The sequence below is a fragment of the Nicotiana tomentosiformis genome, chromosome 2 (assembly GCF_000390325.3).
Source record: "Nicotiana tomentosiformis chromosome 2, ASM39032v3, whole genome shotgun sequence".
NCBI classification, from domain to species: Eukaryota; Viridiplantae; Streptophyta; class Magnoliopsida; order Solanales; family Solanaceae; genus Nicotiana; species Nicotiana tomentosiformis.
In genome coordinates this window covers 187,208,207-187,231,984 of record NC_090813.1, presented here as the reverse complement: position 1 = coordinate 187,231,984, position 23,778 = coordinate 187,208,207, and positions in this window count along the sequence as shown.

Below are 23,778 nucleotides of genomic sequence, written 5' to 3'. Positions count from 1 at the left end.
GTTAATTATGTTTGGTTGGAGGGATGACCTTAGGAATTCTTTGTGATCTTTGAAAAAGCTTCTTTAGCCTTTCAAGCTACCATTGCATAAATATTATCACTAGTTTACCCCATTTGAGCCTTTAACCTTTTCTTTGGCCACCTCATTATAAACCTTTACCCTTTTGTGAAATAATTCACTCTTTTGAACCCGCCCCTCCTTGAATATTGAGAATGAGGCTAAAAGCCTAAGTTGGGGGTGTTGGTGGCAAGTTGGAAATTGATAAGGTTGTACATTGAGTGTAGAAACATATACCTCAAAGTTGTTATATGAAGTTACTCAAGCTCCAAAAGAAAATAGTTTTATATATATATATATATATATATATATATATATATATATATATATATATATATATATATATATATATATATATATATATATATGGAGTCTTGAGAAAAATTAGAGAAGTACTTTAAGGTGGTTCTATGTTGGTAACCAGATGCCAATAAGGGCTATGTGGTTTAAAAAGAAGCAAAGTGCAAAAACAAAAAAAGGGAAAGACAAATGTGAGTAGTGTTCAAGGAGGGTGTAGTCACTTGTATCCCAAATGCTTATCCGGCCCTTCCCTAAACCTACATTACAAGCTTAAAAAGTCCTTATGGGATCTCCAACCGAATGTTCTTGAATAGGCGGCGAATCAAAATAAGGGCAAGCTTATGACATGATATTTTGTAACACTTGAAATTCTTTGTTGAGAGTGAGTGTCTTTGTGCATTTGTCCCTTGTGTTGTTATTGTAAATATGGTGATTTTGGGACATTCTTTCTTGTGAGGGCACGTGAATTAGGATGGATTGGTAACATTGATGTATCCCGAAATGAGTAAATTAAGCATATGTAGTAGACTAGTGCTTTTGAGTGACTCCATGAGGCTTTTTGTTTCCACTTGATCATTTTGAAATTCCTTTGCATTTCTTGAAGTTTTTTCTAAATTAGGGAGTTATTTGGTTAAGAGTCGCATGCTTAAGCCTAACTATTAGCACCAACCAAATCTATAAGTATGGTGCTTATTTGGAGAATGTGATTTGCAAATAATAGCAATACTACTTGTGCTTTAAATGGTAGAACCTCATTGAATTGTTGGTTTTGATTTGCTTGAGGACAAGCAAAAACTTTAAGTTGGGGGTATTGATGATTGGTGATTTTACCATTTATTTTAGTCTCTTTTCTTTAGATTTTGTATCCTTTAATTAGAATATGAGGTTGTTTATGGTGTGTATTGCTAGATTTTCAGATAAATGATGCTATAGAGTGAGTTGAATTCAATTGAAGTGGAATTGAGCAAAAAAGAGTAAAACAAGTGCAAATCCTTCAGTGATTCTGCATCTGCGGAACACTGGTCACTTATGCGACCACGCATCTGCGAGGAAATGATCCGCATTTGCGGAAGAAGGCCTGGAAGGAAGGAACCGCTTCTGCGATCAAGTCACCGCATCTGCGATAGCGCATCTGCAATCGCGCATCTGTGCGTGTAAGTCCGCTTCTGCGGAGCCTGTGTTTCTCATCAAAGGCCACTTCTGCGATAGGCTATCCGCATCTGCGGAGCCACACCTTCAAAGATCCTTCCGCAAATGCGGTCAACGGGCTTCAGCTGAGGACAGTGTTGGCATTTCACATTCTCTCGATTCCAAACCCACAAATACACGACCTAGCGTATTGGAAACGGATCTTTGGCATATTTTTGAGAGCTTTGATCATACCTTGAGAGAGAACACAAGTTTTGGAGCTAGGGTTCTTGCACACACACTTGGGTCTTGAAGATTTGAAGCTTTTGGTTGAGAATTTCTTAATCATTTATGCTCATTTCTTCATTTCCTTGCTTTGTATTGAATATTTAAGTGTGTAGTATTTTTTACAACCCTTGAATCTTGTTTATGAAAATATTCATATTTAAAGTGTGGATTAAATATCTTGTTGTGTTTATGTATTGAATGATTTTTATTTATTATGAAGTGAGTTATTGTTTCTTTAATTATTCTTGTTCTTTAATGTTTCCAAAGGGATTAGCTAACCCTAGGACTCGCCCATTAACTTCGAATTGATTTTGAAAAATATAATTTGGGGTTGGGAAAGATTGATTAACAAGAACTTGAGGCTTTAACCCTCACTTTATAGATTCTACCTAGGGATAGGATTGAACTACTTGTAGCCATATTCAGGTGTGCTTAATCTCTTAATTATTTTAGGGATAATTCAATTAGGAAGTCTTGTTAGTCTTTGGAAGAAGCTAATATAGAATTATTACCCGAGGCTAATTAATATAAACTCGCTCATATTTGTAAAATTGTGAAATACATTGTGTCGTTATTTGGGTGTAATTCCCTATGCTTCCATGCTTGTAGCCATTGATCATTTTGTTTGCTTTCTAGGTTAGTTTACATTTTCAAAATTAAGTATAAATATTTTCTCAAAATATTTCTAAGTGTTTGGCTTAGCATAATAAGTGATAATTCTCTTACACGCCTAATCGCCTACATATTGTTCTCTATGGGATTCGACCCCGACTCATAGTTGGGTAAATTATATTGCATGCGACCGTGTCCATTTACCTTTTAGTAGTGGATTTGGACGTCATCACAATTAGAAACAATTATTAATTTAAATCACCTATGGGGTGAATTCCCTCTTACAAGGTTAGACAAGAGACTTACCTCGTTCCGAAGCTCTATAGTCGGCTCCAACGCCACTGTAACACCTCAAATCGATGCTTATCGATCCAAAACTATGCAAACCGGGTGCAAACCAATCAAAATGTGTTTTAATACCCATAATTAATAAATTTAAATAATTTTAAACTCCACTCGAAAAGTCGGTAAAATTCACCCTCGGGCCTACGTGCCCGGATTTCGCAATTTTTTGGAGATAAACTTTACTCATAACACCACGAACTCAAATATATCATTTATTCCAAATTCCATGTCCAATTTCGTGGTCAAAATCCAAAAATACCAATTTTTACGTTTTTCTTCAAAATTCCAAATTCCTACTAATATCCATGTTTAAATCCATATATAAACCAAGTACTTAACTTGCAATAGGTGGGAATCACTTACCTTGCATTAGATGGTGAAAATACTCCCTTGAAGAGCTCCAACAATTGCCCAAGTCGTGTGGAAAATGGGTGAAATGAACCCAAATCCCGTTTTTAAAACATTTTGCCCAGCACAGTCGCACCTTCTTCGCATTCGCGAAGGCCAAATGTCTCTGCCCCAAAATTCCTCTTCACGTTCGCGACCTCATCGTCGCGTTCGCGAAGCCCTGACCCCTGCCCCTTCGCGTTCGCGTTCAAATTCTCGCATTTGCGGTAGCCAACTGCCCCCAGCCTGGAACTCCTTCTTCGCGTTCGCGGTCTAAGCTTCGCGTTCGTGAAGGCTTAATGGCTCAGGGTCCCAAGCTCCCCTTCCTTCTTCGCGTTTGCAACCCCTATGTCGCGTTCGCGTAGGCATGTATCCGTTCTTCTTCGTGTCGCATCCTCTATGTCGCGTTCGCGATGAGTCATTTCCTTCAGCCCACAAATCCTTATTCGCGAACACGGTCTCCTCCCCGCGTTCGTGTCATGGCCCAAAATTTTCACCTTCAGGACCGTGATGGCGCCTAACATTTCACTTGCTAGGCAAGACAACTTTAAAATAATCTTAACCATTTTTAAGCAAATTAAATTAAGCTGAGTCAATTACTGAAATAAAGTGTGACATACCACCACAACCGAATCATCAAAATACATCCCCGAATCTAGTGTCACAAGTGCACGAGCTACTAGAATAATATAAATAAAGGTCTAAATAAATGTCAAGCTATCTGAAAGATAATACATAGCTAAGATAAGAAAGAAGGGGACTTCAGAACTGCGAACGATGTGCAGTTATACCTCAAGTCTCCTCGGAGTAGCTGAATCCGAGCACGTCTATGGTACGCCGCTGAGACCAACTCCAAAATATGCACAAGAAGTGCAGAGTGTAGTATGAGTACAACCGACCCCATGTACTCCATAAATGTCGAGCCTAACCTCGACGAAGTAGTGACGAGGCTATGACAAGACACATACGTAAATAAACTGTACAAGTATATACAAATACGAAGCAACAATAACACAATAAATAACAATTTATAAATTTGGGAGGGCACATGCGAAGGGGATATAGAAATGTCAGCTGGAGGAGTGTCACGTAACAATCAATTAATTCATCAACAATTGAATGAGCAACTGATAATATGAAAATGGCACGACACCACCCTTCGTGCTTTTACTCTCATTCCTCCCATAAACTGATAAATAAATACTAATAATTGGCACAGCAACACCCTTCGTGCTTTAACTCTCTTTTGGCACAGCATCACCATTCGTGCTTTTACACTCTCTTAAAATGAGATGTCATTACCCTTCGTGCTACTCAAAAATGGCACGGCAACACCCTTCGTGCTTTTACATTCTTTCCCACCACGGCATTGATAGTATAAATGATAAAAATGGCATGGCATCACCCTTTGTGCTTTTACACTCTTCCTTACCATAAAAATAATAATATAAATTCGGAAGAGTATTTAAATGCGGGGATATACACTCATCAATTAATTCAGTACCAGAATACTGACTTCACCTTCCAAAATATTCAAAAATAATTAAATGAATAATAATTTCATGAATAATGATCGAATAATCAATAATAAACTCAAGCAGGAATATCTTAATTAAATAGGTAATTATTATCTATAAACAAATTCCACTTGCATACTTTGACTCAACCACAACGCATAAGTACTCGTCATCTCAGATATACGTTGTACCCGCAAATGAAATCATGTAGCAAATAGACAAATAAGTCATACTCCCTCAAGTCAAGGTTAACCACGACACTTACCTCACTTTGCAAACAAATTCAAGAATCCAATAAACCTTTGCCTCATAAATTCGTGTCGGAAATCATCAAATCTAGTCATAAAAACTTTAATATACTCAATACAAATAGTAGGAATTAATTCCATATGAATTTACTAATTATCCGGATTAAAATCCAAAATTCATCTAAAACATCAATAGTGGGTCCCACATATCGAATCTCAAAAAAAACTTACGAAATTTGAACACCCGTTCCGAGACGAGTCCAACCATACAAAAATTATCAAATTCCGATGTCAAATGGACCTTCAAATCTTAATTTTTCGTTTTTGGAAAGTTTTACAAAAATTCAAATTTCTTCTATCTAAATCCGAAATAAATGATGAATATAGACATGGATTTATGAAATATAATCACTTTTGGTCATTGAACACTTACCCAATTCAAAGTCGTAAAAAACTCTTTTGGAATCGCCAAAATCCGAGACTCAAATCTCAAAAAAGAGTAAAAATGGCTAAAAGCTGATTTTATGTATTCTGCCCAGCTTTTTCGCATCTGCGGACAAATTTCCGCATCTGCAGACTCGCATTTGCGAGACAAAGCTCGCATTTGCGGAACAGGTCTGCCCAGCAGAGGACCGCATTTGCGGACCTTCACGTTGCAGAAGCGACTGCGCAGAAGCGCGAAGGAAGCCGCAGAAGCGAGATCTCCGTATTTGCGGTCTCTCAACCGCAGAAGCGGCATCGCTCCTGCGCGAAATGCACCACAGAAGCGGTCAGGAAGTGACCAGTGCCCAGGTCACAGAAGCGACCAAAATTCTGCAGAAGAGATCTCGCACCTACGGCCAAAATTGCGCAGATGTGACACACCAGAACCAAACCTGCAAGTTTTACAAAAATGGTCTGAAACTCGTCTGAAACTCACCCGAGCCCATCGGAACCTCGTTCAAATATTCCAAAAAGACCCATAACATAATGTGGACTTATTCGGGGTTTCAAATCACGTCAAACAACATCGAAATTGCAATTCACACCTCGATTCAGACTTTTGATTTTTCAAACTTTCAATTTGCAAAACTCATGCTAAAACATATAAAACGAATCCGGAATGACTTCAAAATTGTCACACAAGTCATAAATGACATAACAGAGCTATTCTAATTTCCAGAATCAGATTCCGTCCAAGATATCAAAAAGTCAAATGTGTGGTCAAACTTGGAAATCTTTAGCCTTTAAATTCCTAATTTTCGTTAAATGGCCATAACTTGAGCTAGGGACCTCCAAATTAAATTTCGGGCATACGCCCAAGTCCCAAATCACGATACAGACCTACAGGAACTGTCAAAACACTGATCTAGGTCCGTTTTCTCAAAATATTGACCAATGTGAACTCAATTTAGTTTTAAGGGTCTATTTCATATTTTAATCAATATTTCATATAAAAACTTTCCGAAAAATTATACGGACTGCGCACACAAGTCGATGAATGATGAATAGCTATTTGAGGTCTCAGAACACAAAAATAATTATTAAATTTAAAGATGACCTTTTGGGTCATCACATTCTCCACCTCTAAAACAATCGTTCGTCCTTGAACGTAATTAGAAAAGTACCTGAGCTGGTAAAAATGTGTGGATATTTACTCCGCATGTCCGACTCGGACTCCCAGGTAGCTGTCTCAATTGATTGACCCCCCATTGCACCCGAAATGAAGGATAACTCTTAGACCTCAACTGTCAGACCTGCAGGGCTAGAATAGCTACCGGCTCCTCTTCGTAAGTCAAATCCTTGTCCAATTGGACTGAGCTGATATCTAACACATGGGACGGATCACCATGATATTTCCAAAGCATAGACACATGGAACACCGAATGAACCGCTGATAAACTAGGTGGTAATGCAAGCATGTAGGCTACTTCGCCCACCCTTTCAAGAATTTCGAAGGGTCATATATACCTAGGGCTCAACTTGCCCTTCCTTCCAAACCTCATTACACCTTTCATAGGTGAAACCTGGAGAAATACTCTTTCTCCAATCATGAATGCAATATCACGAACCTTACGGTCGGCATAACTCTTTTGCCTAGACTGAGCTGTGCGAAGTCGATCTTGAATAATTTTGACCTTATCCAAGGCATCCTGTACCAAATCGGTACCCAACAACCGAGCCTCTCCCGGTTCAAACCAGCCAACTGGCGAACGACATCGCCTCCCATACAATTCTTCATACGGAGCCATCTGAATGCTCGACTGGTAGCTATTATTATAGGCAAACTCCGCAAGGGGCAAGAATTGATCCCAAGAACCTCCAAAGTCTATAACACAAGCGCGAAGCATATCTTCCAATATCTGAATAGTGCATTCTGACTGTCCGTCTATCTATGGATGAAATGTTGTACTCAACTCAACCTGCATGCCTAACTCACACTGTACATCCCTCCAGAAGTGCTAAGTGAACTGCGTACCTCGATTAGAAATGATAGACACGGGCACACCGTGAAGGCGGACAATCGCACGAATGTAAATTCCAGCTAATCGATCTGAAGAATAGGTAACTGCCACTGGAATGAAATGTGTTGACTTGGTCAACTTGTCCACAATGACCCAAACTACGACGAATTTTCTCTGAGTCCGTGGGAGACCAACAACAAAATCCATAGTGATACGGTCCCACTTCTACTCAGGAATTTCTAACTTCTGAAGCAAGCCACCAGGTCTCTGATGCTCGTACTTAACTTGCTGACAATTCAGACACCGAGCTACATATGCAACTATATCCTTCTTCATTCTCCTCCACCAATAATGTTGCCGCAAATCTTGATACATTTTGGCAGTACCTAGATGAATAGAATACTTGGAACTGTGTGCCTCTTCCAGAATTAATTCACGAAGCCCATCCATGTTAGGCACACAAATGCGACCCTACATTCGCAGAACTCTATCTTCCCCCACAACAACCTATTTGACATCACTGTGTCACATCATGTCCTTTAGAATAAGTAAATGAGGATCATCATATTGCCGCTCTCTGATGCGCTCATATAAAGAAGACCGAGCGACTATGCAAGCTAGAACCCGACTGGATTCAGAAACATCTCACCTCACGAACTGATTAACCAAGGTTTGATTAGCTGCCGCTAACGGTCTCTCACCAACCGAGATATACGCAAGACTGGCCAAACTCACAGCCTTTCTACACAAAGCATCGGCCACCACATTGGCCTTTCCGGGGTGATACAAAATAGTGATATCATAATCTTTCAACAACTCCAACCATCTTCTCTGCCTCAAATTGAGATCTTTTTGCCTAAACAAATACTGTAGGCTACGATGATCAGTAAATACTTCACATGAGATACCGTAAAGGTAATGCCTCCAAATCTTCAGAGCATGGACAATGGCTGCCAATTCTAAGTAATGGACATGATAATTCTTCTCGTGAACTTTCAACTACCGCGACGCATATGCAATCGCCCTGTCATCTTACATCAATATTGCACCAAGCCAACGTGGGATGCATCACAATACACCGTATAAGATCCTAAACCTGTGGGTAATACCAACACTGGCGTCGTAATCAAAGCAGTCTTGAGCTTCTGAAAGCTCAACTCACACTCGTCTGATCATACGAATGGAACACCTTTCTGGTTCAGTCTAGTCAATGGGCTTGCTATAGATGAAAACCCTTCCACGAACAGACGATAATGACCTGCCAAACCCAGGAAACTCCGTATCTCTGTAACTGAAGTAGGTCTAAGCCAATTCTGAATAGCCGCAATCTTCTTTGGATCCATTTTTATGCCTTCTGCCGATATAACATGCCCCAAAAAGGCAACTAAGTCTAACCAAAATTCATATTTTGAAAATTTGGCATATAACTGATTATTCTTCAAAGTCTGAAGCACACTCCGAAGATGTTGCTCATGCTCCTCTCTACTGCTGGAGTAAATCAATATATCATCAATGAATACAACCACAAAAGAATCAGAATAGGGTTTGAATACCCAGTTCATCAAATCCATAAATGCTGCTGGGGCATTTGTCAGCCCAAATGACATCACTAGGAATTCGTAATGCCATACTGAGTCCGAAAAGCTGTCTTAGGGACATCAGATGCCCTAATCTTCAACTGATGGTAACCAGACCTCAAGTCGATCTTTGAAAACACCTTGGCACCCTGAAGCTGATCGAGTAAGTCATCAATTCTTGGTAGTGGATACTTGTTCTTGATAGTAGCCTTGTTCAACTGCCGATAATCTATACACATCCATATTGAACCATCTTTCTTCTTTACAAATAACACTTGTGCACCTAAGGCGAGACGCTAGGTCTAATGAATCCCTTATCAAGAAAGTCTTATTTCAATTCTGGCGGGGCCATACAGTATGGTGGAATAGAAATGGGTTGAGTGCCTGGAGCCAAATCAATACAGAAGTTAATATCTCTATCGGGTGACATCCCAGTTAAATCTACAGGAAATACTTTTGAAAATTCATGAACAATTGGTATTGAGTCCATAGAAGGAACATTCGTACTGGGATCGCGAATATAAGCCAAATAGGCTAGACACCCCTTTTTGACCATACGCCGAGCCTTCATATATGAAATAACCCTGCTGGTAGAATGACCAAGAGTTCCTTTCCACTCTAATCGAGGTAACCCCAGCATGGCTAGGGTCACCAGCTTGGCATGACAATCCAATATAGCACGATAAGGAGACAACCAATCCATACCTAAGATGACATCAAAATCTACCATATCAAGAAGTAAAAGATCCACACTAGGCTCAAGACTCCCAATTGTAACCAAACACAAATGATAGACATGATCTACCATGATAGAATCTCCCACCGGAGTGGACACACACACAGGAGCACTCAAAGAATCACAAGGCATCACCAGATATGAAGCAAAATAAGAGGATACATATGAATAAGTAGATCCTGCATCAAATAGAACTGAAGCATCTCTATGGCAAACTGGAACACTACTTGTAATCACGACATCGGATGATTCGGACTCAGGCGTAGCTGGAAAAGGATAAAATCGAGGATGGGCCCTACTACTCTGAACTGCGTCCCTGGGATGGCCTATAACTGGCTGGCCTCCACCTCTAATGGCCTGACCTCCACCTCTAATGGTCTGACCTCCATCTCTAGCTGCCTGACCCCTACCTCTAGCTGACTGAGCAGGCTGTGAAGCAACCGGTACTGGAATCATAGCACGAGAACCCTGCTTCTACATGCTGCCCTGAGACCTGGGGCAGAATCTAGCAATGTGTCTCGGATCACCACAAGTATAACAGGACCTCGACTGCTGTGACTGCTGACCCTGAAATTGTCCCTATCGACCTAAGTAACCACCCTGAAAATTTTGGATCGGAGGTGCACTGATAAGAGCAGGTGGTGCACTGTAGCATGCCTAGAGCGCTGAATGAAACATCATGGGAGGATGAACCCTACCAAAATTACCCCTACCTCCAAACGAGGCACCACTGAATCCATCGAACTGCCGAGGCCTCTTATCAGACCTCTACCGTCTGTCCTTTGCAAGAACCATCTCGATCCTCCTAGCAACATTAACAGTCGCTTGAAAGGAAATCTCACTTTTGGTCTCCTTGGCCATCTGAAGTTTGATAGGGTGAGTAAGTCCCTTAATAAAATTCTTCACTCTCTCTCCCTCAGTAGGAAGTAAAAGAAGAACATGACGGGATAGATCCACAAAACGGGTCTCGTACTAAGTAACAGTCATGTTGCCCTGTTGGAGACGCTCAAATTGCCTACGAAAATCCTCTCTCAATGTGATAGGGAGGAACCTCTCTAGAAATAGCAGTGAGAATTGCTCCCAAGTCAGTGTAGGCGACTCAGCAGGTCTGGTCAACATAAAATCTCTCTACCACCTCTTGGCGGAACTCGTCTTCTGAAATATAGCAAAATTGACCCCATTGGTCTCAACTATACCCGAGTTCATCAACACCTCATGGCAGTGGTCAAGTTAATCATATGGGTCCTCAAAAGATGTACCACTAAAGTGAACTGGAAAGAGCTTAGTAAACTTATCCAGTTTGAATAAGGCCTCAGGAGACATGGCAGGCCTATCACTGGCCTGTGCTGCAACAACTGGTTGAACTACCCCAACTGGCGGGGCTGCTGGAGCCTGATACTGGGGAGCCATCTGCTCTGGAGCGGGAGTAGTGGGAGTTTGTGCTCCTCCCCCAGCCTGTGAGACTGTTGGTGCCACTAGAAATGTACCATTCTGGGCCACGCCCTCCATAAGACTCACCAAATGGACTAAAGTATCCTGAAGCACTAGAGTAGCTATGAATCCTTTCGGGACCTGGTACAATCTGAACTAGAACCTCCTCCTGAAGATCCACCTGAGGTTCTATAACAGGTGCTGCTGCTCGAGCTCTAAGCAGAGCTCTACCTCTGCCTCTGCCTCGGCCTCTAGCACAACCTCGGCCTCGACCTCTACCCCTAGTCATAGTTGCCACCGGGGGCTCTGGTCCCTGTCCATCCGAAGATGTATTGCGTGTTCTCACCTTCAGTGAGAGAATAAGAATAGAATGGTTCAATCTTCGATGATAGAATAAGATCGCACGACAGATTAAGAAAGAAGTGATATTGTTCCTAAACTTCATAGCCTCTGAAAGATAAGTAAAGACGTCTCTGTACCGATCCTTCAAACTCTACTAAGCTTGCTCGTGACTCATGAGACCTAAGTAACCTAGTGCTCTGATACCAACTGTCACGGCCCGAAATTTCCACCTTCAGGACCGTGATGGCGCCTAATATTTCACTTGCTAGGCAAGCCAACGTTAAAATAATCTTAACCAGTTTAAAGAAAATTAAATTAAGCTGAGTTAATTACTGAAATAAAGTGCGGAATACTAGAAAAGCATAAAATCGGGACTGGGCCCCCCACACTGAACTGCGTCCCTGGGACGACCTCTAACTGGCTGGCCTTCACCTCTAATGGCTTGACCTCCACCTCTAATGGTATGACCTCCACCTCTAGCTGACTGACCCCTACCTCTAGCTGGCTGAGCAGGCTGTGAAGCAACCGGTGCTGGAATCATAGCACAAGAACCCTTTTGTTGCATGTTGCCCTGAGACCTGGGCATAATCTAGCAATGTGCCTTGGATCACCACAAGTATAACAGGACCTCAGCTGATGTGACTGCTGACCCTGAAATTGTCCCTGTTGACCTGAGTAACCACCCTGAAAACTTTGGTTTGGAGGTGCATTGATAGGAGCTAGTGGTGCACTATAGGATACCTGGAGCGCTGAATGAAAGGACATGGGAGGATGACCCCTACCAAAATTACCCCTACCTCCAAACAAGGCACAACTGAATCTACCAAACTGCCGAGGCCTCTTATCAGACCCCTGCCCTCTTTCCTGTGCAAGAACCATCTCGATCCTCCTAACAACATTAGCAGCTGCCTGAAAGAAAATCTCACTTCCGGTCTCCTTGGCCATCTGAAGCCTGATAGGGTGAGTAAGTCCCTCAATAAACCTCCTCACTCTCTCTCCCTCAGTAGGAAGTAAAAGGAGAGCAAGATGGGCTAGATCCACAAAATGGGTCTCGTACTGAGTAATATTCATACTGTCCTGCTGAAGACGCTTGAACTGCCTACGGAAATCCTCTCTCAATGTGATAGAGAGGAACTTCTCTAGAAATAGCGGTAAGAACTGCTCCCAAGTCAGTGTAGGCGACCCAGCTGGTCTGGTCAACATAAACTCTCTCCACTACCTTTTGGCGGAACCTGGCATCTGAAATATAGCAAAATTGATCCCATTGGTCTCAACTATACCCTAGTTCCGCAGCACCTCATGGCAGTGGTCGAGATAATCTTGTGGGTCCTCATAAGGTGTACCACTGAAGTGAACTGGAAAGAGCTTAGTAAACTTATCCAGTCTCAATAAGGCCTCAGAAGACATAGCGGGCCTATCACCGGCCTGTGCCGCAAAAACTGGCTGAACTACCCCAACTGGCGGGGCTGCTGGAGCCTGATACTGGGGATCCATCTGCTCTGGAGCGGGAGTAGTGGGAGTTTGTGCTCCTCCCCCAGCCTGTGAGATGGCTGGTGCCACTGGAAATGTACCATTCTGGGCCACGCCCTCTATAAGACTCACCAAACGGACTAGAGCGTCCTGAAGCACTGGAGTAGCTATGAATCCTTCCGGGACCTGAACTGGTCCAACTGGTACAGTCTGGACTGAAACCTCTTCCTGAAGATCCACCTGAGGTTCTACAATAGGTGTTGTTGCTCGAGCTCTAGGCTGAGCTTTACCTCTGCCTCTGCCTCTGCCTCGACCTCGACCTCTACCCCTGGTTATAGTTACCACCGGGGGATCTGGTCCTTGTCCATCGGTAGATGTATTACGTGTTCTTACCATCAGTGAGAGAATAAGAATAGAATGGTTCAATCATCGATGATAGAATAAGATTGCACGACAGATTAAGAAAGAATTGATATTATTCTGAAACTTCATAGCCTCTAAAAGATAAGTACAGACGTCTCCGAATCGCTTCAGACTCTACTAAGCTTGCTCGTGACTCGTGAGACCTAAGTAACCTAATGCTCTGATACCAACTGTCACGGTCCGAAATTTCCACCTTCAGGACTGTTATGGCGCATAACATTTCACTTGCTAGGCAAGACAGCGTTAAAATAATCTTAACCATTTTTAAGCAAATTAAATTAAGCTGAGTCAATTACTGAAATAAAGTGCAGAATACTAGAAAAGCATAAAATCGGGACTAGGCCCCACCACTCTGAACTGCGTCCCTGGATGACCTCTAACTGGCTGGCCTCCACCTCTAATGGCCTGACCTCCACCTCTAATGGTATGACCTCCACCTCTAGCTGCTTGACCCCTACCTCTAGCTGGCTGAGCAGGCTGTGAAGCAACCGGTGCTGGAGATATAGCACGAGAACCCTGCTGTTGTATGGTTCCTTGAGACCTGGGGCAGAATCTAGCATTGTGCCTCGGATCACCACAAGTATAACAGGACCTCGGATGTTGTGACTGCTGACCCTGAAATTGTCCCTATCGACCTGAGTAACCACCCTGAAAACTCTGGATCGGAGGTGCATTGATAGGAGCTGGTGGTGCATTGTAGGATACCTGGAGCACTGAATGAAATGGCCTGGGAGGATGGCCCTTACCAAAATTACCCCTACCTCCAGACGAGGCACCATTGAATCTACCAAACTACCGAGGCCTCTTATCAGACCCCTGCCCTCTTTCCTGTGCAAGAACCATCTCGATCCTCCTAGCAACATTAGCAGCCGCCTGAAAATAACTCACTTCCGGTCTACTTGGCCATCTGAAGCCTGATAGGGTGAGTAAGTCCCTCAATAAACCTCCTTACTCTCTCTCCCTCAGTAGGAAGTAAAAGGAGAGTATGACGGGCTAGATCCACAAAACTGGTCTCGTACTGAGTAACAGTCATATTGCCCTGCTGGAGACGCTCAAACTGTCTGCGAAAATCCTCTCTCAATGTGATAGGGAGGAACTTCTCTAGAAATAGCTGTGAGAACTGCTCCCAAGTCAGTGTAGGCGACCCATCTGGTATGGTCAACATAAAATCTCTCCACCACCTCTTGGTGGAACCCGTCATCTGAAAAATAGCAAAATCGACCACATTGGTCTCAACTATACCCATGTTTCGCAGCACCTCATGGCAGCGGTCAAGATAATCCTGTGGGTCCTCAGAAGGTGTACAACTGAAGTGAAATGGAAAGATCTTAGTAAACTTATACAGTCTCAATAAGGCCTCAGAAGACATGGTGGGCCGATCACCGGCCTGTGCTGCAAAAACAAGCTGAACTACCCCAATTGGCGGGGCTGCTGGAGCCTGATACTGGGGAGCCATCTGCTCCGGAGTTCGAGTAGTAGGAGTTTGTGCTCCCCCCCAGCCTGTGAGATGGATGGTACCACTGGAAAGGTACCATTCTGGGCCACGCCCTCCATAAGACTCACCAAACGGACTAGAGCGTCCTGAAGCACTGGAGTAACTATGAATCCTTCCGGGACCTGAACTGGTCCAACTGGTACAGTCTGAACTGGAACCTCCTCCTGAAGATCCACCTGAGGTTCTACAACAGGTGCTGCTGCTCGAGCTCTAGGCTGAGCTCTACCTCTGCCTCTGCCTCGGCCTCTAGCACGACCTCGGCCTCGACCTCTACCCCTGGTCATAGTTGCCACCGGGGGCTCTGGTCCCTGTCAATTGGTAGATGAATTATATGTTCTCACCATGTGCGAGAGAATAAGGATAGAATGGTTCAATCATCGATGATAGAATAAGATCGCACGACAGATTAATAAAGAAGTGATATTGTTCCTAAACTTCATAGCTTCTGAAAGATAAGTACAGACGTCTCCGTACCGATCCTTCAGACTCTACTAAGCTTGCTCGTGACTCGTGAGACCTAAGTAACCTAGATGTCACGGGCCCAAATCCTTACATTGGGTAGCGGCACCTGCTCGCCCGTGCGGCGCCCGTGGCTCCCCTCGCCGCGGGCCAGCCTTCTTCCTATCCCAGGATTCCCAAGCACGATCTTGTGCCTGTTGGTGGGACTCGCCCGTAGGCTCGCCCCAACTTGTGCCACCCGTAAGATGTCTAGGCCCTTGGCCCTAGACATGTCGTGGCGCTTCATGTTAGGATCACAATCCATGCGCGCCCTGGGGGATTGGCTTAGGACATGCCTTGTCCCTCGTCCAAGACTGAGCATCGCTCCCGCGTGCACAGCCCAATCCTCAAGCTTGACACTCGCCTAGTGCATCCGCAACTAGCTCGTGCCTCACCCGAGTAAGGCAACCTTTAGCCCTTGGCCATTATCATGTGCCTCTTTCGTGCCATGCCCATACATAGCCCTCTTGCAGCACGCTTCCATTCCGAAGTAGTGCAGTGTCGCCCACACCTACACCTTTAGGCCAATGGACCCTTGCTTGCATGGTTGAACCAAAGACATGCTCACAAGTCGACACATGATGCCCCTATGACAGGTGCGTCAAGTATCCAATCGGCACGGAGGTCTCGTTCCAACATTCGGCAGCCCGCGGGGCTGGCCGTTCCACACATCGAGCCTCCAGCACCACTTTGATGCCCAACGCAAGCCCGAAGGCGTTGCGCCGCCCATAGAGTTTCCCTAACTCGTATGGGTGCCTTCGACACTCCTTTTGAGTCATCTAGGAAGGCCCTTGGGGTTGCCCTCAAGGTAGCTCGTTCTATACGGCTCGGTGGCAGCACGCATGGGGGAGGCAGGTCGGAGCTTTCATCACCTATACCCCCCTTATATATGCTTAAAATTAAAAAGCCCAAGTTGCCCGAGTAGACTGCTCTACGTCAGACCATTAGAAGGACCTTTTCTCACCAGTTCTTGGCCGAAATCACAACTCCAAAATGCGAGTTGTGACATCCTCCCACACTCATAATGTCATCGTCCCCGATGACACATCATGGCTTAAGACATCCTAGAGTATACCCCCTCAGGTATGCCCATTCAAGCTCCCTTTGTCCTGTGGGTTGGACTTCCTCGAAGTCCTTTCTCAAAAGGAGTCGTGCCCCATGCACTTCTCCCCCAAGTATCTTCCAAGCGTGCCTCTGCACTTCACCTCCATTTGGTGTTCACTTGGAAAGTGTATCCGCACTTGCACCCTCTGGTGTCTAACTTTGTGATTGACCCACACTAGTCAATCACACCATGACCCTCACGGCCTTCATGTCCGTCTGAAGCTTTCCTTCACAGGTTAGCACATCAATGTGCTCTTTTGACGTCGCTCCCATAGCCTTTTTCTCCCGTAGCCTTAAGATGCCCTCTTTGGCATGGCTCCCGTAGCCTTTCTCTTCCATAGCATTAAGACGCCCTCTTGGCATAGCTCACGTAGCATTCCGCTCCCATAGCTTTTACTTGCCTTCACTACCTTGAAGATGTGTTCGCTTCCAGACCCATGACTTCGACATTATGCCTCTTGCATAGGCAGGATCCTCCCACACTCAATGTGGAGGATACATCTTAGCTCTGTCGTCCCACTTGGCATTCGGCCAGCACTTGGGATGACCTTTGGTGAGTACTACATTCCCAAAGTCATAGCATCGCCGCATTTCCGAACAAAGCTCTTTGTTTTCCAGTTGCCACTTCCTCAGCAAGTAGCCAATGCTCCCGGTAGTACTTCAATACTCGCCCTATAGACAGGCGCCCTCTTGGCCCTGCTAGCACGGCTTCTCGGTTTGGTGTGCCTCGCACTTGGATACTCTCGGTCCCCGATCATTCGACATAACCCTTTCGAGAATGATGACACCTTCTAACTTGGAAACTCGCCCCATTTCGAAGCTTTGCTATACCCTCGAATCCGTTTCCTCACCTTGGCAATGCCCTCAGGCAACCCAAAGTCTTCTCCCGAAGGAAAGACACTCAACATGATGCGTTGCACGCATCCTTGGCAAGATCTCCGCTATGATCATGCCCACGTTTATAGTCCATGGCTCCCACTCTTCGTAATATGGTTGCACGACCTGTTAAACATGGATTTCTCTTAGCCATCCGACTCATCGGCATATCACCTCATTCAGTAGCACCTTAGACTGACGAAAGACAATGGAATCACCCATTTCTTTCGTCGACCATCAGTATCGGGTTCTCGATCTTTGGTGGCATATGAACATCAATCTCTGCTTTGACGTGATCTCGGCACTGACATCCAAAATGCACTCGCCATATCCACCCGTTGCCTTGACGTTGTGCCATGGCATAGTATGGCCTTAATCAGCTCTGATACCAAGTGTCACGAGCCCAAATCCTTACGTTGGGTAGCGGCACCTGCTCGCCCGTGCGGCGCCCGCGGCTCCCCTCGCCGTGGGCCAGCCTTCTTCCTATCCCAGGATTCCCAAGCACGATCCTGTGCCTGTTGGTGGGATTCGCCCGTAGGCTCGCCCCAACTTGTGCCGCCCATAAGATGTCTAGGCCCTTGGCCTTAGACATATCGTGGCGCTTCATCTTAGGACCACAATCCATGCGCGCCCTGGGGGGATTGGCTTAGGACATGCCTTGTCCTTAGCCCAAGACTGAGCATCGCTCCTGCGTGCACAGCCCAATCCTCAAGCTTGACACTCGCCTAGTGCATCCGCGACTAGCTCGTGCCTCGCCCGAGTAAGGCAACCTTTATCCCTTGGCCATTGTCATGCGCCTCTTTCGTGCCATGCCCATACATAGCCCTCTTGCAGCACGCTTCCATTCCGAAGTAGTGCAGTGTCGCCCACACCTACACCTTTAGGCCAATGGACCCTTGCTTGCATGGTTGAACCAAAGCCATGCTCACAAGTCGACACATGATGCCCTTATGACAGGTGCGTCAAGTATCCAATCGGCACGGAGGTCTCGTTCCAACATTGGGCAGCCCGCGGGGCTGGCCGTTCCACACATCAAGCCTCCAGCACCACTTTGATGCCCAACGCAGGCCCGAAGGCGTTGCGCCGCCCATAGAGTTTCCCTAACTCATATGGGTGCCTTCGACACTCCTTTTGAGTCATCTAGGCAGGCCCTTGGGGTTTCCCCCAAGGTAGCTCGTTCTATACGGCTCGGTGGCAACACGCATGGGGGAGGTAGGTCGGAGCTTTCATCACCTATACCCCCCTTATATATGCTTAAAATTAAAAAGCCCAAGTTGCCCGAGTAGACTGCTCTACGTCAGACCATCAGAATGACCTTTTCTCACCAATTCTTGGCCGAAATCACAACTCCAAAATGCGAGTTGTGACATAGTGCTCTGATACCAACTGTCATGGCCCGAAAGTTTCACCTTTAGGACCTTGAAGGCACCTAACATTTCACTTGCTAGGCAAGCCAACGTTAAAATATTCTTAATTATTTTTAAGCAAATTAAATTAAGCTGATTCAATTACTGAAATAAAGTGTGGAATACCACCACAACCGAATCATCAAAATACATCCTCGAATCTGGTGTCACAAGTGCACGAGCTACTAGAATAATACAAATAAAGGTTTGAATAAAATTCAAGTTGTTTGAAAGATAATACACAGCTAAGATAAGATAGAAGGAGACTTCAGAACTGCGAATGCTGTGCAGTTATACCTCAAGTCTCCTCGGAGTAGTTGAATCCGAGCACGTCTATGGTACGCCGTTGGAACCAACTCCAAAATCTGCAAAAGAAGTGCAGAGTGTAGTATGAGTATAACCGACTCCATGTACTCCGTAAGTGTCGAGCCTAACCTCGACAAAATAGTGACGAGGCTATGACAAGACACGTACGTAAATAACCTTTACAAGTATATACAAATACGAAGCAACAATAACACAATAAATAACAATTTATAAATTTGGGAGGGAACCTGCGAAGGGGAATGATATAAAAATTTCAGCAGGAGGAGTGTCACGTAACAACCAATTAATTCATCAAAAATAGAATGAGCAACTGATAATATAAAAATGGCACGGCACCACCCTTCGTGCTTTTACTCCCATTCCTCCCATAAGCTGATAAATAAATACTAATAATTGGCACGGCATCACCCTTCGTCCTTTAACTCTCTTTTGGCATGGCATCACCTTTCGTGCTTTTACACTCTCTGAAAATGATACGGCATCACCTTTGGTGCTTTTACACTCAAAAATGGCACGGCAACACCCTTTCTCACAACGACATTGATAGTATAAATGATAAAAATGGCACGGCATCACCCTTCGTGCTTTTACACTCTTCCTTACCATGAAAATAATAATATAAATTCGGAAAAGTATTTAAATGCGGGAATATACACTCATCAATCAATTCAGTACCAGAATACCAACTTCACTTTCCGAAATATTCAACAATAATTAAATGAATAATGATCAAATAATCAATAATAAACTCAAGCAGGAATATCTTAATTAAATAGGCCATTATTCTCGATAAACAAATTCCACCCGCATGCTTTGACTCAACCACAACGCATAAGTACTCGTCACCTCACATATACATTATACCCGCACATGAAACCATGTAGCAAATAGACAAATAAGTCCTACTCCCTCAAGTCAAGGTTAACCACGACACTTACCTCGCTTTGCAACCAAATTTAAGAATTCAATAAACCTTTACTTCGTGAATTCGTGTCTGAAATCCTCAAATCTAGTCATAAACAATTCAATATACTCAATACAAATCGTAGGAATTAATTCCATTTGAATTGACAAATTTTCCGGATTAAAATTCGAAATTCATCTAAAACATCAACAGTGGAGCCCACATCTCGAATCTCAGAAAAACATATGAAATCCGAACACCCCTTCCGAGATGAGTCCAACCATACAAAAATTATCAAATTTCGATGTCAAATGGACCTTCGAATCTTAATTTTTCGTTTTTCGAAAGTTTTACAAAAAATCCAATTTCTTTCATCTAATTCCAAAATAAATGATGAATACAGATATGGATTTATGAAATATAATCACTTTTGGTAATAGAACACTTACCCAATTCAAAGTCGTGAAAAACCCATTGGGAATGGCCAAAATCCGAGACTCAAAATTCAAAAATGAGTAAAAATGGCTAAAACCCGATTTTATATATTCTGCCCAGCTTTTTCACATCTGCGGACTCGCATTTGCGAGACAAAGCTCGCATTTGCGGAACAGGGCTTCCCAGCAGAGGACCGCATCTGCGGACCTTCATGTCGCAGAAGCGCGAAGGAAGCCGCAGAAGCGAGACCTCCGCATTTGCGGTCTCTCAGCCGTAGAAGCGGCATCGCTCCTGCGCGAAATGCACCGCATAAGCGGTCAGGAGGTGACCAGTTCCCAAGTCGCAGAAGCGACCTCGCACCTGTGGCGAAAATTGCGTAGGTGCGACACACCACAACCAGACCTGCAATTTTTACAAAAATGGTCTGAAACTCGTCCGAAACTCACCCGAGCCCCTCGGGACCTCATTCAAATATTCCAAAAAGTCTCGTAACATAATACGGACTTACTCGGGGTTTCAAATAATGTCAAACAACATCAAAATTGCAATTCACACCTCGATTTGAACTTTTGATTTTTCAAACTTTTCAATTTGCAAAATTTGTGCCAAAACATATTAAATGAATCCGGCATGACTTCAAAATTGGCACACAAGTCATAAATGATATAACAGAGCTATTCTAATTTTGAGAATCGGATTTCGGCCCTATATCAAAAAGTCAAATCCGTGGTCAAACTTGGAAATCTTTTGTAGGCTAAAGCCTTTAAATTTCTAGTTTCCGTTAAATGGCCATAACTTGAGATAGGGACCTTCAAATTAAATTCCGGGCATATGCCCAAGTCCCAAATCACGATACGGTCCTACCTAAACTGTCAAAATATTGATCCAGGTCCGTTGCTCAAAATATTGACCTAAGTCAACTCAGTTGAGTTTTAAGGCTCTATTTCACATTTTAATCAATTTTTTATATAAAAACTTTTCGGAAAAATTATACGGACTGCGCACGCAAGTTGATGAATGATGAATAGTTCTATTTGAGGTCTCAGAACACAAAATAATTATTAAATTTAAAGATGACCTTTTGGATCATCACAGTTCATGATGAAGGACACCAGAACCAGCAGCAACAAAACATGGGGAAAATGACTCGAAACCACTCTGAAACTCACCCGAGACCCCCAGGACCCCGTCCAAGCATACCAACAAGTCCCAATACATAACACGAACGTGCTCGAGGCCTCAAATCACATCAAACAATATCAAAATCACAAATCGCACCCCAATTCAAGCTTTATGAACATTAGAACTTCAAACTTCTACATTCGACGCCGAAACCTATCAAATCAAATCCGATTGACCTCGAATTTTGCACATAAGTCATAATTGACATTACGGACCTACTCCCACTTCCGGAATCGGAATCCAACCCAGATATCAAAAAGTTCACTCCCGGTCAAACTTCCCAAAAACCTTCAAATTTTCAAATTTCGCCAAATGACCCCAAAATGACCTACAGACCTCCAAATCAACATCCGAACGCGCCCATACGACCAGAATCACCATGCGAAGCTTTTCCCAGGCTCGGGATTCCAAACGGATTTCGATAACATCAAAATCCACTTTAACCCAAACTTAGGAAATTCTTAAACTTTAAAAATGCCAACCTTAAGTAATAGGCGCCGAAATACTCCCGGGCCAACCGATACTCGACCCAAACATACACCCAAGTACGAAATCATCATACAGACCTATTGGAACCTTCAAATCCCGATTCCGAGGTCGTTTACTCAAAAGTCAAACTTTGTTCAACTCTTCCAACTTTAAACTTCCGAATTTAGAATTTTCTTCCCAAATCAACTCCGAACCTTCCGAAATTCGATTTCGATCACACGTACAAGTCATAATACCTGAAGTGAAGCTACTCAAGGCCTCAAACCGCTGAACGACGTGCTAGAACTCAAAACGACCGGTCGGGTCGTTACACCAAGTAAGCAAGGGGAAGGGGGGTTAGTATGAAGTGGGAAATAATTCAGGGGGGTTTTAGGGACACCCTATAGTTTAGTAGATAACTCTCAACAAGTTGATAGTTAAAAGGGATTTTAGGGTATTAACTCTTTTAAATATACTTCCGAGTAGTTTCCTTAGGTTTGTTAAAAGTGAGTATTGTTGATATATCTAACAAACTCCGGTCGTAAAATTTAACGGGAAGTATAAATAATTTAAAAAGATCTAAAGAGAACTCATGGAGGTGCGCAATTTTTACATTTTCTCTTATTTTGGTCTATTTCTTGTAGCTAGTGTTGTATTTTGTGGTGTATTTTCAACTATTTTGCCCTACTTCTGATACGGTATATTTTTTGGTGTTGCAATTTCTGGAATTTGACAGGACTTTTCTAGTATTTCTACTTAAATCTTTTTTTCTCAATATTCGCTAAATCTAACAAACAGAGTTCGGTAAATATCTTGACAGAGACCAAACACGCTCAATTTTTGGCATACCTAAAGTAGCGAAACTATTAGTGAATATAAACTTATAACAAGTTCACAACTATTCACCTCATGAGTTACCTTTTGTGATCAACGTCAGACAAGTTTGTAATGAAGTGATATCAAAACTAGTCTCACCTCATTTTGATTTAGTGCGACAATTGAGAGGCACAAGCTGAGCTACGGGATATGTACAAATTTTAAATGTAGAATCCAGTCATTATAGCACTTGAAGTCATCGTTCTAAAATTCTAAAACTTATAAGATTGAAATCCCGGCTCCGTATCTGTTGAGCAACATTAAGGGCACTGCTTATTCGAGCGTAACGCTTAGCGAGAAAGTGCGTTGGCCTCATATTAAAGAGGAAAAAGAAATTGGTGGTGCTGAGAATATTGAAAATAATTATCAGTATTAGGGGTGTACATGGATCGGGTTGGTTCGATTTTTATTAAAACCAAACCAAACCAACTATATCGGATTGGATTGGTTAAATTTTGTCGGGTTTTGTCGGGTTTTTCAGATGTTTTTGTTACATGAATAATATATCAATCTTACTTTGTTAAATTTTTTATAAGTAAATATATGTTTAATAAAAATTAAAAAAAATGACAAAGGTATGATCTATTAAAATATTCTTATGTGACAATTTTCTTAGTAACACATTATAGTTATTTTTTTAGTTGTCTGATAATATATTTTTATTGATGTACACTTTCAAGGTTAACTGAATTTAATAATTAAACATAAAAATCAATATGATACCTAAATAATGATATGTTCTATTTAATTTTTAATTATCGAAATACCACTTCAAATTCGAAAAAGATATAAGATTCTAATAAATATTGACATATGAATAAGGAAGAACAAAGAGATTGGTGCATTTCAGTAACACTTGATAAGAAAGTGATCATACAACACATTATTTAAAGTTAATAAAA